The sequence below is a fragment of the Eumetopias jubatus genome, unplaced genomic scaffold (genome assembly GCF_037043125.1).
Source record: "Eumetopias jubatus isolate StellerSeaLion01/CBP00866 unplaced genomic scaffold, mEumJub1_p1.0 scaffold_3, whole genome shotgun sequence".
Lineage (NCBI taxonomy): Eukaryota > Metazoa > Chordata > Mammalia > Carnivora > Otariidae > Eumetopias > Eumetopias jubatus.
Window position 1 is genome coordinate 35,511,003 of NW_028274809.1, and position 14,406 is coordinate 35,525,408.

Here is a 14,406-nt window from a genome sequence, read left to right on the forward strand (position 1 = left end):
GCCGGTTAAAGCCAAACCAGGGGCTCCCGCAACGACCCCCTCGGAACCGGGGCAAAGGCCGCAGCCCCAGATACCCGAGGGCGGAGGGTGGGCGGGATCGAGGGCCGCGCGGAGCTCGCTGGACAGAAGACTCTGAAGGGTAGTGCCGGGAGCTTTGGCCGGGAAAGGCACGGATCTCCTCAGACACCGGGGCGGCCACGCCAAAGGCCCCTCACTTACCGCTCTTTCAGCGTGGGGGCGACGACCACGCACCTTCTGGAGCTCGGCGCCGGGGGCTAGGGCTTGGGTTTAAACTCCGCAGCCGTTAGCGGTTGACACATGAGCCAATCAGATCCCGAGGAGGCCGCGCAAAGGAGCGCGGTCTCCAGGAAGTGGGAGGTGGAAGGGGCGGGACCTCGAGCTGAGGGACAGAGGGGGCGTGGCCAGGCGAGCCTGGGGAAATTTGGGGAAAGAAATTGGAGGCTTGAGCCTTGAACAGGTGGCGTTGTACTGCCTTCTGATGCCTTGACCCAAAAAGGAAACGTTCCTTTAACAAAAACAGCTTTATTAGATTTCTAAAACCCTTGTCAGTCATCTTAGCATTATGATGCCAAGATCTTTAATTTAGTTTTCACTTAAAAGCACACCTCATTTTTCTTTCAACTTGCTCAAGGAAAAGCGGCAGTGAAATTTCTTTGAAAACCCTGGATCTCATTTAGTTCTTATACAAATGGTTTGGTTCAGCTAAATGTACAAGAATGGTATTTTCCGTTATACACAACTACATTAAAAAAATATATTATTCTTTTTATGTTCCAAGTCAATTAGCTTAGTTTCCCTCTTACAAGTGATTTTAATAATCTATGGAAAAACTTGGAAAAACTATACTGAGAATAAAATTTCCTCGTTGTATGACATTAGACTGAAAAAACTGAAACTGAAAATAGTTTATTAAATCTAGATTTTAATAATTGGTTATATAGTGATGCAATCGACTTCATGTCAATGTTTTGTTCATTTAGGGACATTTGAGAATCACAAATTTCCATTTTACTTTAGAGAATCTAGAAAAGTTATGTAATTCACGATTCTGAGTTAGATCTTTTAGTCTAGTATATTTCAAAATCGGTGACCAAAGAGATCTGGCTACATGAATCTTGTTTAAGTAGAAGAGTTTTTATTTATTGGCCAGCTGCTAAAATTACAGTTTATGGTTCAGTAAAATCTTCCATAAAAGTGGGTTAGAATGTAATATACTGGTTTAGAAATTTCTGGTTTATCTAGGGATTAACTAGCACTGTATCTTGTTTACCCAGCCTGACACATTAAATGCTCAATATATGGTATATGTTTTTTAAATGAACCATGTCATGGCTCTGCCATTTAGTGCTTATTTAATCTTGGCCAAGTCACATAATCTCTTTGAGCTTCTGTTTCTTCATTTGTAATATGGAGGTTAATAACAACATCCAATATATTTTTATGATGGTTCCAATCAGCAGACTATTTTATTCAAATACACTAATATTGCTTTCCTCTTGACTTACTTTGTAGCTACAGCCTCAAAACCAAAACAAATAGAAAAGGGAGAGCAGTCAGAGGTAAAAGAAATGTTATAAACCTTTTCAAGACATTAATACCAAAACCTCCTTTAAAAAAAAAAAAGAATGATTATCTTATTTCAGAGCAGGTAAGAGAATTTAATGAATCAAAGCTTCGTAAACTATAAAAAGCTCTTGAAAATGTAAATTATTTTCATACGCAACCATAAACTTAAAAGGTATAATTAATTGAACTGAATTTAACCTGATCTGAGCTTGCTTTTAGGTCTTTTCCCTGTTGGTAGAATGGATAGAGGCAGGAGCCCTGAATCAGGAGTGTGAAGATACAGTTAGTTTTATCTTGAACATACATTAGCTGTGTGTTCGTTTTGGGCTCCTTATCTGTAAAGTAAACCAGTTAAATTAAATGAGCTTGTAGTTCTGTTATGATACTCTCCTGCACAAGGCACTGATTTTGCTCCTCTCCCTCCATTTTCCTTTATTCCTACATTCATTAGTTGTCTGATTTTCTCCACCTAAGGGTAGATTCCAGCCAATTAAAATTTGATTGTCCTGCCCCCAACTCCCACACCATAAAATCATCTAAGATAAAAAGGTCCTTGAACAGGAGCTGAGTAGAAGACACACTGCAAATCAATAAACCAATAAAACAAAATAGAAATAGTGTACTTACATTTTATTAAACTGTCAGGTCTGATCATCTGTATCAATCTGGCAGGTTGAATTACACCAAGAAATAGTAGCCCAGGCTGGCAGAAGCAGAAAAGGACATGGGGTGGTTTAAAGCCCTTCTGGAGAGGCTAGAGACGTGGGCTTGAAAACAGGAACAAGAGGGCCTCGGCAACAAAGACCCAGCCACGTCATGCTCCCAGCACAGCTTGCGAGGGTACCGCTCATCTTCCATGGCCATCAGTGGCCCTGCCTGCTACCACTGGGACCTCAGCTGCTGCCACCTCTGGAAAAAGTGAGCATGACTGTGCTACAAGCTCCCCATCCCTTCTGCCTGGCACCACTAGCTCTGGTTGCTAGGCCTGAGTTGGGTGTGTCTGACTGCTCAAGCCTGGATCATAGGCTACAGACTCTAGCTGGAAGGGAGTGCTGAACATTCAGCCTGGGGCTGGCTTTTTTAGTTTCTTAGTGAGAGGCCATCTCTGCCTCCCATCTAGTCTCAGGAAGGGCCCCTAAGCTGGGCAGCCAAAAGAATGACAAAGGTTCATTTCAGTATTTTATGCTACTGGATTACAATAATTATTTCTATTTTCTTCACTGAAAAGACTTCCTGCTGTGGCGGCTCAGGGACAGGTAATAATCATAACAGCGGCAGGTAACATTTATCAAGCTTTTTCCATGTCCTCGGCATTGTGTGAAGCCCTTTATATGCCTTTTCAATTCTCACAGTGATCCTATGTGGTAAGTACGATTATTTCCTTTTTATTGTTGAGGAAACGGAGACACAAAAATATGTAAGTAACTTCTGCAAAGTTCAGTAGGTGGTACAGCTGGAATTTGAACCGAGGTGGTCTGGTCTGGGCCATTCTGAGATAGAGGAAGAGGTGACTGTCACTTAGTTTCAAGGCATGGCATTCAGCCTGTAAACTTACCTGTGTTACCTGCTTACCAGTGTCCTCTTTTTTCTTCAGTTAACTTTGTTTTTTAAGTCCCTTTTGCACCTGGCATTATGCTAGCAGTGAAGATGGATGAGGCAACACCTCTTTCCTTAAGGGATAAGGCAGACAAGTGAACAATCCATTCCCATACATTATGATAAGTACAGATTTAAGATGATTCTATACTGTTTCTCTGGTTTCAGCAGGGGCAGCGAATATGTAACAGGGATGCTAAGCATTCTTTTTTTTTTTTTTAAAGATTTTATTTATTTATTCATGAGAGACAGAGAGAGGGAGGCAGAGGGAGAGGCAGGCTCCCAAGGATCAGGGAGCCCGATGCGGGACTTGATCCCAGGACTCCGGGATCATGACCTGAGCCGAAGGCAGACGCTTAACCATCTGAGCCACCCAGGCACCCGATGCTAAGCATTCTTATCTCTGACTTGGTGTATGTGAGTGTGGCAGGGAGGCTTCTCTGGGGGAGGTATAAAATAACTGGGGTCTTGGTCTAACCAGCTGTCTGTCTGGATGACCTTCAGCAGTTCTCATTGGGCTCTTTCACAGCCTCTCCCTTAGTCCACATGCTGGACTATCTTGAGAGACAGGGGTTGGGTCTACTTCCCAATCTCTATCCTGTGCCTCCACAGGTTTTTCCAAAAAGGTTCAAACATTTCTTTACTCAAGATTTCCTGTGATGAAATCCACACCACAAAAACTGGAGGCTTGGGGAGGGCTTGAAAAGTCAGCTGTCGTGCTCACTAGCTTTACTAACAGACTAACAGTAAAATACCCCATCCAACAGTTCAGGGCCCTAAAGCCCACCTCTCCAGAGTTCTCTCCACATGGACATTCCTCTAGCTGCTGGAGAGGGTCCCAAGAGACTTCCCTCCATACCCTTCCTCAACACACCCATTCTTCCTTCTATTCCTCACTGCAAATGCAAAGGAATGGCAGTTGTGGACAATAATGAGTTCTGTTTGAAGTCCCCTTGGGATATCTAGGTGGAAATGTCCAGCAGGCACACAGATATAAAATATGGAACTCAAAAGAGATATCTGGATTTGGGAGTCAGCAGCTAACAGTAATAGAAATTGCTGGGGCTGATTAAGTTCTGGGGTGTGTAGAAGCACAATGAGCGTAGAAGGCAGAACCCCGGTGAACATCAACACAGAGAAAGATGAAAGGGCAGCCAGGGTGGCAGTGAGGGGTAGGAGGAGACACAAGCTTCCTGGAGGCCAAGGGAAGAGCTCATTTCGGAGCAGACAGGTAGCCTTGTCTTACCCCGCAGGAAGACAAGAGTGAGAACAGCCCTGCAGGCGAAGAGTCAGGAAGTCATTCATTTCCCAGCAGAGATGATGCACAGAGGAGGGCAACAATTCTTTGTGGATAAAAAGAGAAGTGACAAAAGCAGCTGGCGAATCCAGGGCGGAAGGAGGAGCCGGTAGAGAGGGAGAGTGAATGACATGGGAAAGAGGTGGTGAGGGGTGGATCCAGAGGTTGAGACAAGGGTTAAGCCACGGGCTGAAGGGTCACCTCTTGCTCTGAAGCAGGAAGAGGTGACTTGGGCATCATTTGTTGCTTTTTCTCTAGTTCTTTAAGGTGTAAAGTGAGTTGGTGAATTCAGGATTTTTCTATTTTTTTGAGTGAGGCTTGGATGGCTATGTATTTCCCCCTTAGGACCGCCTTTGCAGTATCCCATAGGTTTTGGACGGATGTGTTTTCATTCTCATTGGTTTCTGTGCATTAAGTTCTTCTTTGATTTCCTGGTTGACCCAAACATTCTTGAGCAGAGTGGCCTTTAGCCTTCCAAGTGTCTGAATTTCTTCCAAATTTTTTCTTGTGATTGAGTTCCAGTTTTAAAGCATTATGGTCTGAGACTATGCAGGGAATACTCTCAATCTTTTGGTATCAGTTGAGACTTGATTTGTGACCCAGTATGTGGTCTATTCTGGAGAAAGTTCCATGTGCACTCGAGAAGAATGACTAGAGAAAAAGCAACATATGATGCCTAAGCCACACATGAAATAATTAAGATTAGAGCAGAGATCAGTGAATTAGAAACCAGAAACACAGTAGATCAGATCAACAAAACTAGAAGCTGGTTCTTTGAAAGAGTTAATAAGATCAATAAACCAGACTTATCCAAAAGAGAAAGGATGCAAATTAATAAAATTATGAATGAAAGGGGAGAGATCACGACTAACACCAAGGAAATAGAAAATTATTAGAAGTTATTATCAACAACTCTATGCCAATAAATTAAGCAACCTGGAAGAAATGGATGCCTTCCTGGAAACCTATAAACTGCCAAGACTGAAACAGGAAGAAACTGACAACATGAATAGGCCAATAACCAGTAACGAGACGGAAGCAGTGATCAAAAACCTTCTAAAAAACAAGAGTCCAGGGCCTGATGGATTCCCTGGGGAAGTCTACCAAACATTCAAAGAAGAAATAATACCTATTCTCCTGAAGCTGTTTCAAAAAAATAGAAACAGAAGGAAAGCTTCCAGACTCATTCTATGAGGCCAGCATTACCTTAATCCCCAAACCAGGCAAAGACCCCGTCAAAAAGAAGAATTTCAGACCAATATCCCTGTTGAATATGGATTCCAAAATTCTCAACAAAATCCTAGCTAACAGGATCCAACAATACATTAAAAGAATCATCCACCACGACCGAGTGGGATTTATCCCTGGGAGGCAAAGGTGGTTCAACATTCACAAATCAATCAATGTGATAGAACACATTAATAAGAGGAGAGAGAAGAACCATATGGCCCTCTCAATTGATGCAGAAAAAGCATTTGACAAAATACAACATCCTTTCCTGATTAAAACTCTTCAGAGTATAGGGATAAAGGGAACATTCCTCAAGTTCATAAAATCCATCTATGAAAAACCCACAGCAAATACCATCCTCAGTGGGGAAAAGATGAGCGCCTTTCCCTTAAGATCAGGAACACGTCAAGGATGCCCACTCTCACCACTATTGTTCAACATAGTACTATAAGTCCTAGCAACAGCAATCAGACAACAAAAAGAAATAAAAGGTATTCAAATTGGCAAAGAAGTCAAACTCTCTCTCTTCGCAGATGACAAGATACTTTATGTGGAAAACCCAAAAGACTCCACCCCCAAATTACTAGAACTCATACAGCAATTCAGTAATGTGGCAGGATACAAAATCAATGCACAGAAATCAGTTGCTTTCTTATACACTAACAATGCAACTGTAGAAAGAGAAATTAGAGAAACGGTTCCATTTACAATAGCATCAAAAACCATAAGATACCTCAGAATAAACCTAAGGTAAAGGATCTATACTCTAGGATCTACAGAACACTCATGAAAGAAATTGAAGAAGACACAAAAAGATGGAAAAACATCCCATGCTCATGGATTGGAAGAATAAACATTGTTAAAATGTCTATGCTGCCCAGAGCAATCTATACCTTCACTGCCATCCTGATCAAAATTACAATGACATTTTTCAAAGTGCTGGACCAAATAATCCTAAAATTTGTATGGAATCAGAAAAGACCCTGAATCACCAAGGAAATGTTGAAAAAGAAAAACAAAGCTGGGGGAATCACATTGCCCAATTTCAAGTTATATTACAAAACACTGATCACCAAGGTAGCATGGTACTGGCACAAAAACAGACATATAGACCGATGGAACAGAATAGAGAGCCCACATGTGGACCCTCAACTCTATGGTCAAATAATCTTCAACAAAGCAGGAAAAAATATGCAATTGAAAAAAGACAGTCTTTTCAATAAATGGTGCCAGGAAAATTGGACAGCTATATACAGAAGAATGAAACTTGACCATTCTCTAACACCATACACAAAGATAAACTCATAATGGATGAAAGACCTCAATGGGAGACAGGAATCCATCAAAATCCTAGAGGAGAACATAGGCAGTAACCTCTTCGACATCGGCCACAGCAACTTCTTTCAAGATACATCTTGAAAGGCAAGTGAAACAAAAGCAAAAAAGAACTTTTGGGACTTCATCAAGATAAAAAGCTTCTGCACAGCAAAGGAAACAGTCAACAAAACAAAGAGGCAACCCACAGAATGGGAGAAGACATTTGCAAATGACACTACAGACAAAGGGCTTATATCCAAGATCTATAAAGAACTTCTCAAACTCAATACCCAAAAAACAAATAATCAAGTCAAAAAATGGACAGAAGACATTAACAGACACTTTTCAAAAGAAGACATACAAATGGCTAACAGACACATGAAAAAATGTTGATCATCATTAGCCATCAGGGAAATTCAAATCAAAACCACATTGAGATACCACCTTACACCAGTTAGAATGGCAAAAAAATTGCCAAGGCAAGAAACAACAAATGTTGGAGAGGTTGTGGAGAAAGGGGAACCCTCTTACACTGTTGGTGGGAATGCAAGTTGGTACAGCCACTTTTGGAAAACAGTGTGGAGGTTCCTCAAAAAATCAAAAACAGAGCTACCCTATGACCCAGCAATTGCACTACTGGGTATTTACCCCAAAGACACAGATATGCTATGCACCCCAATGTTCATAGGAGCAATGTCCACAATAGCCAAAGTGTGGAAAGAGCCGAGATGCCCTTCAACAGATGAACAGATAAAGATGTGGTCCACATATACAATGGAATATTACTCAGCCATCAGAAAGGATGAATACCCAACTTTTACATCAACATGGATGGAACTGGAGGGGATTATGCTAAGTGAAATAAGTCCTGCAGAGAAAGCCAATTATCATATGGTTTCACTTATTTGTGGAACATAAGGAAGAGCATGGAGGACATTAGAAGGAAGGGAAAAATGGAGGGGGAGACGAACCATGAGAGACTATGGACTCTGAGAAACAAACTGAGGGTTCTAGAGGGGATGGAGATGGGGGGATGGGTTAGCCTGGTGATGGGTATTAAGGAGGGCATGTGTTGCAATGAGCACTGGGTGTTATATGCAAACAATGAATCATGGATCACTACATCAAAAACTAATGATGTACTGTATGGTGACTAACATAATAAAATAAAATTAAATTGAAAAAAAAAGAAGAGGTGAAATATCAGATGTTGTAGACACAGATGAGTTTGCAAACAGAAGTGTTCTGTAAACTTTGAAATTCGTACCAGTGTAGGACTATGAACTATCATTTTATTTAAAACATTTGCTTCCTTTTGAAAAAGCTATCCCTACATTTAAAACATTTTGGTACTTCTCCTATAAGTAGTCTCTCTAACAGAATGAAAGGAAATCATTAGTTTGTGCCTGAGACTCTCAGCTGTTATATCAACCACTACACAAAGGAAGGGCCTCTTAGGATAAAGTTAGTAACAGAAAGAAAAAGCACGGGTTTCAAACTGACTAAAGCACCACAGAATTTAAAAGGGAAAAGATAAATACAATTGCAGATTACTCCCAATGTAAAAATTTTGATAATGAGGGTGCCTGGGTGGCTCAGTTGGTTAAGCGACTGCCTTCGGCTCAGGTCATGATCCTGGAGTCCCGGGATCGAGTCCCGCATCGGGCTTCCTGCTCAGCAGGGAGTCTGCTTCTCCCTCTGACCCTCTTCCCTCTCGTGCTTTCTATCTCTCATTCTCTCTCTCTCAAATAAATAAATAAAATCTTTAAAAAAAATTTTTGATAATGAATATAAATAAGCCCAAAGGATATGCTCACCAAATCAAATTTTATTCGGCCAAGGCAGTACCAGTAAGTAGCAAAATCTTTATCTTAACAGTTGGTTGTAGACAACATTGCGATGTTCACCCTTAAAGCAAATATGAAATACTTTTCTCAGTAAGAGGATAACTAGTAATTTTTTAAACTCACAAAATATCATGTATCTTCTCCATCATCTTAATTTTATTTAGATGACAGATGGTTTTCTTAAGATCGTATTTGCCAGTTTTTGTAAGTAATGAACCATATAGGGAGTGACAGAAATTATTTAGAAAAAAAGATAAACAACTAATAGGAACTATGAGGTTACACTGATGGAAAGTTGGTGCTGTCAAAGAATTTTAGACACCAGTACATCTGACACATCACTGTAGCAATACAAGGTGGTCCACGTTCATTGCCACAACAGTAGCAGAGGAGAGAGTGATTCCCGTTTGGTTGTAGATCCAGGCCAACACAGGACAGTTCACGTGACCTAGGGGGTTGTGGTAGGCTGAAAAGTTCCTAATCCCTGGAACTTGTGAAAATTATTTTATAGGGCAAAACCATGGATATTACCTTATTTTGAAAAAGAATCTTTGAAGATTTAATTATGCTAAGGATTTTGAGATGAAGAAATTATCCTCGATTATCCAGGTGGGCTCTAAATGTCATCACAAACATTCTTAAGAGAGAGGCGAGAGAAATTTGATGCACAGACTCACAAGAGAAGGATGGAGCAGAGAGAGATGCAGTCACACACTTCCGAAACGTCAACAGTCACCAGAAGCTGGAAGAGGCAAGGATCAAGTTCCCCTGGAGCCTTCAGAGGGGGTGCAGCCATGCCGTTACCTCGATTGCAGGTTTCCCGCCACCAGAATCTTCAGAGAATACATTTCTGTCGTTCTAAGCCACCCAGTTTGTGGGAATCCGTTGCAGTAGCCTCAGGAAACTAGTACAGCAGTTGTAAAGGACATGTAGGGTTTCGCCAGGTGAGAGCTGCATTGTGTGGAAAGGGGCATTTTATATTGAGAGAAAGGCAGAACAAAGGCAATAAAATGTCAAAAAATGAGTAAAGTTTCTAATGAATAGTTCAGTTCAGATATAATGTAAATATTAAGGGCTGGGTAGAAAAGGAGGGAGTAACTTCAGAATTGCTAACCCATAACTCTGAAAACTTGACTAGCTAGAGTTGAATATTTGTTTACTGTTTTTGTTATTTTTTTTTAAAGATTTATTTATTTTGAGAGAGTGAGAATGAGAGAGAGAGAGAGAGAGAGTACATGAGAGCGGGGAGGGTTAGAGGGAGAAGCAGGCCCCTCGCCGAGCAGGGAGCCCGATGTGGGACTTGATCCCGGGACTCCAGGATCATGACCTGAGCTGAAGGCAGTTGCTTAACCAACTGAGCCACCCAGGTGCTCCTGTTTACTGTTCTTGTTTTAACCTTTTGCTTAAGGCGATGTGGTCAAATACTGTGATCTAAAGTTGCTTGAATTCATTAATTTTCTCCTCTCTATTCAGGGTGACTGACTACATGATTCATTTGAATTATGCTTAGGTTTGCTTATATCTATTTGTATATAGCTTTAGTTTTTTCCCTATCTTTATATGCATGTATGTTTATACTCACAGATGCATTTTAGTATGTGAAACATTAACTAGTTTCAAAGTCAGAACTTCATGAATTCATGCATTCAAAAGTATCGCTCTTCCTTTCTTCTAGCCCTTTCTCACTCCTACTTCCGTACTGCCTGCTCAGTTTACTATGGTTGCTGTAGCAAATCACCACAAATTTACTAGTTTAAAACAACAGAAAGTTGTGTTCTGATGGTTCTGGAGGTCGGAAGTCTGAGACAAGTCTTATGGAGCTAAAATGAGTATGTCAGCGAAGGCGTGCTCCTTCTGGAAGCTCATGGGGAAAAAATCTGTTCCCTTGCCTTTTCCAGCGTCCAGAGCTGCATTCCTTATGTTCTTCGGCACAGGGTACCCTCCCTTTTCAAAATCAGTAGCATCACATCTTGTGATTCTGCTTTCCCTGTTTCCATCACGCAGCCTTCTCTTCAGCTTGTAGTCAAATCTCCCTCTGCCTGCCTCTTATCAGGATACTTGTGATTACGTTTTAGGATCCACCCTGAAAATCCCGGATAATCTCTCCATCTCAAGATATTTATTTTTTTAAAGAACTTATTTATTTATTTGTCAGAGAGAGAGACAGCGAGAGAGAGAGAGAGAGAGAGAGAGAGAGAGAGAGAGGGAACACAAGCAAGGGGAGTGGGAGAGGGAGAAGCAGGCTTCCCGTGGAGCAGAGAGGCCAATATGGGGCTCGATCCCTGGACCCTGGGATCATGACCTGAGCCACCCAGGTGCCCCAAGATATTTAATTTAATGACATCTACAAAGAGTTTTTCCATATGAAATAACACGCACAGGTTCCAGGGATTAGCACCTGGATACTCTGGGTGGCTATTATTAAGCCAACTGTAGGTAACTAATCTTAATAGTTTTTTGTTTATGATTCCAATGCTTCTATTTGTACAATTGATTAGATATATGTAGGTTTTCTCATTCCCCATTCTTTCTTATACAAAAAATGACATACTGTAAAAATTCTTGTATATTTGTCTTTTTCACTTAACAAAATATCCTGGAAATCACTATATTAGTTAATAGAAAATGACCTCATTCTTTTCCATAACTTCATACTACTCCATTATATGGATGTACCATAGTTTATCCACACACTCTCCTGTGTACAGGAATTTGTTTTTTTTTCCTGATATTTTGCAATTACAATACTACAATCACTTTGTGCACAGAACATTCATACCTTTGGAGGTACATCATTAGGGTAGATCTAATATGCATTTTGTGTATGAGTGAGTTTGAATATATTTCCATATTTGTGAGAAATATGTGAAAAAGGTGTGTAAATGTCTCACAGCTAGGAATTTGTTTTTTTGGTCAAAAAATGCTTAAACACAGTCAAATTTATCAATTTTATTTTTTGTTGTGTCTGAATTTTTAGTCATAGTTAGAAAGTCTTTTCCTACATCCAGGTTATAGAGAAAATCATACATGGTTTCTTCTAGTACTTACATGATTTCATCTTTGACATTTATATCCCTGGTCCTGTTGGAGTTTATTCTTGATTATAGTGTGACACTTGGTTTTAATTTTATCTTTCTCCAAATAGCAAACCAGTTGTCCCACTGGTTAAAATGTCCACCTTTTATATTTGTCAAAATATATGTTAAAATGTCCACATTTCCCAAGTAATTTGAGATATCATGGTTATCACTAAATTGCCAAATGTATTTGGATCTATTTCTATTTTATTCCATTCATCTATTTGTCAGTTTATGCACCAGTACCATGAGTAGATGAAAAACCAGACTTATAGTATATTTTAATGAGTAGTAGGGCCAGTCTCCTCTCATAAACTTTTATTTTCAGTATTTTTCTGGCTATTTTTGCATGTTTATTTTTCCAAGTGAATTTTAATATCAACTTTTCCAGCTCCATAAAAATCTTGTATTTTTGTTGGTACTTGTTAAATTTATAAATTAACTTAGAGAAAACTGGTATCTTTATGACATTATGGAATGTCTTTCCATTCATTCAAGTCCATTTTTATATCTTTCAGGGGTGCCTTAAAATTTTTCTTGTATAAGGTTTGCACATTTCTTGATAACTTTATTCTGAAATATTTTATCTTCTTTGTTACTACTGTATTCTCTATTTTCAGGGTGTATAGTAAATATATCCCTAAGATCTACCTTATTGATTATGCTTTTTATATATCTATTTATTTTCCTTTCTTATTTTTTATTTACTTCATCTGTATTGAAAGTCGTGTATTTAAGTTTCCTACTATTAGTGTATTTCTACAATGTTTCTTTGCATGCCCTGAGATTTTTGCTTTATACATGTGTTGCTGAGTTGTTTGGTGAATAGAATTTATAACTGTTATATATTCATTGTGAATTGTGACATTAAAACGTGTCCTTCTTTGTCTCATCTAATGCATTTCGACTTAAAATTCTACTTTGATATCAGGATCACAGTGTCTGCTTTCTTGTTTCCACTCACCTAGTAAACTTTTGCCCATTCCTTCAGTTTTAGACTTTCTGAATCATTTTGATTTAGACAGGTTTCTTATTTTCAGCTGCTTTCTTTGTGAACCAAATTGAAAAATATTTTTCATTTAATAAATTAAACCTATTCATATTGATTGATCTGACATATGCTTTGTCCTACTGTCATTTTATGTTAAAATTATTTCATATGATATTAACATTGGTATAATTGTTGGGTTTCTTTCTGTATATCATGCATTTTCTTTTCTCTTTTAATTTTTAAAATTTCCTTTTGTATTTAGAAAAGTTTGTAGTGTTATTCTCGTGACTCTTTTTTTATTTATACCTTTTATAAAGCCCTTAGTTCTTTCAGTTCGTTCTTGTTTAACCTCTTCTTACCTGATTTGCCAATTTTAATATTATCCTTTAACCCCCATTTATTGCCTATATCACAATCAATGAACCAATCAATGAACTTACTCTTTCTTTTTTCTCTCTGGTATCTCCCATTTTACTTACATTATTTCTACTTTGTTTGAACCTATAACAGATTATTCTTTGAGTTTTGTTCTCACCTTTGTGTAATTTTAGATCTATAACTATAGTAAATGAGCACCATCAGTCTTTTTGTTTGTTTGTTTCAGAGATAGAATTTAGTGATTTGTTAGTTGCATATAACACCCAGTGCTGATTACATCAAGTGGCCTCCTTAACGCCTATCACCCAGTAACCCCATCTCCCTTCTAGCAACCCTCAGTTTGTTTCCTAGAGTTCAGCGTCTCTTATGGTTTGCCTCCCTCTCAATTTTCATCTTATTTTATTCTTTCTTCCTTTCCCCTATGTTCATCTGTTTTGTTTCTTAAATTCCACACGAGTGAAACCATATGGTCTTTGCCTTTCTCTGACTGACTTATTTCAGTCACTAGCATAATACCCTCTAGTTCTACCCATGTCATGACAAATGGCAAGATTTCATTCTTTTTGATGGCTGAGTAATATTCTAGTGTGTGTGTGTGTGTGTGTGTGTGTGTGTGTGTGTACATACATATACACCATACTTATACACCATATACACCACATCTTCTTTATCCATTCATCTGTTGACCATCAGTCTTTTAATGAAGTTTTGCCACTTGGTTGAATGGAAAACATCTTTTCACAGATTCTTCAAGGAGGGCTCATGTATACAAAATTCCCTGAATTTTTCCTGTTTAAAGTTCATTTCCTCTTGTTTTAATACTTGAAAAACAAGTTGACTGAATATTCTTGACTCACACTTTTTTTCCTTGAGGTTTTAAAAAGTGCTATTCTGTTGTTGCCTTTCATGGGTGTCGTTTTTGAGCTGTCTGGTGCCAGTTTAATTCTTTCATTCTTGTAATTTCTTGATCTTTTTTGCTTGAAAGCTTGGGAATTTTTATCTTTGAAGCCCAATAATTTTATTCATCTATGTCTTGAAATTGATAATTCTGGTTTAATTTTCCCATGTAAATGATGGGTCCTTTTG

At 39.1% G+C, this 14,406-nt stretch overlaps 1 protein-coding gene across 1 annotated transcript in view; it reads right to left on the reverse strand.

Moving 5' to 3' along the window:
• Nucleotides 1-299, reverse strand: part of SGO2 (shugoshin 2) — a 42,611-nt gene extending 42,312 nt beyond the window's left edge. The window contains exon 1 of the mRNA XM_028121272.2: nucleotides 220-299. The gene's annotated coding sequence lies outside the window, so the exon portion shown is untranslated. The remainder of the gene's footprint in view (nucleotides 1-219) is intronic.
• Nucleotides 300-14,406: the final 14,107 nt, after the last annotated feature.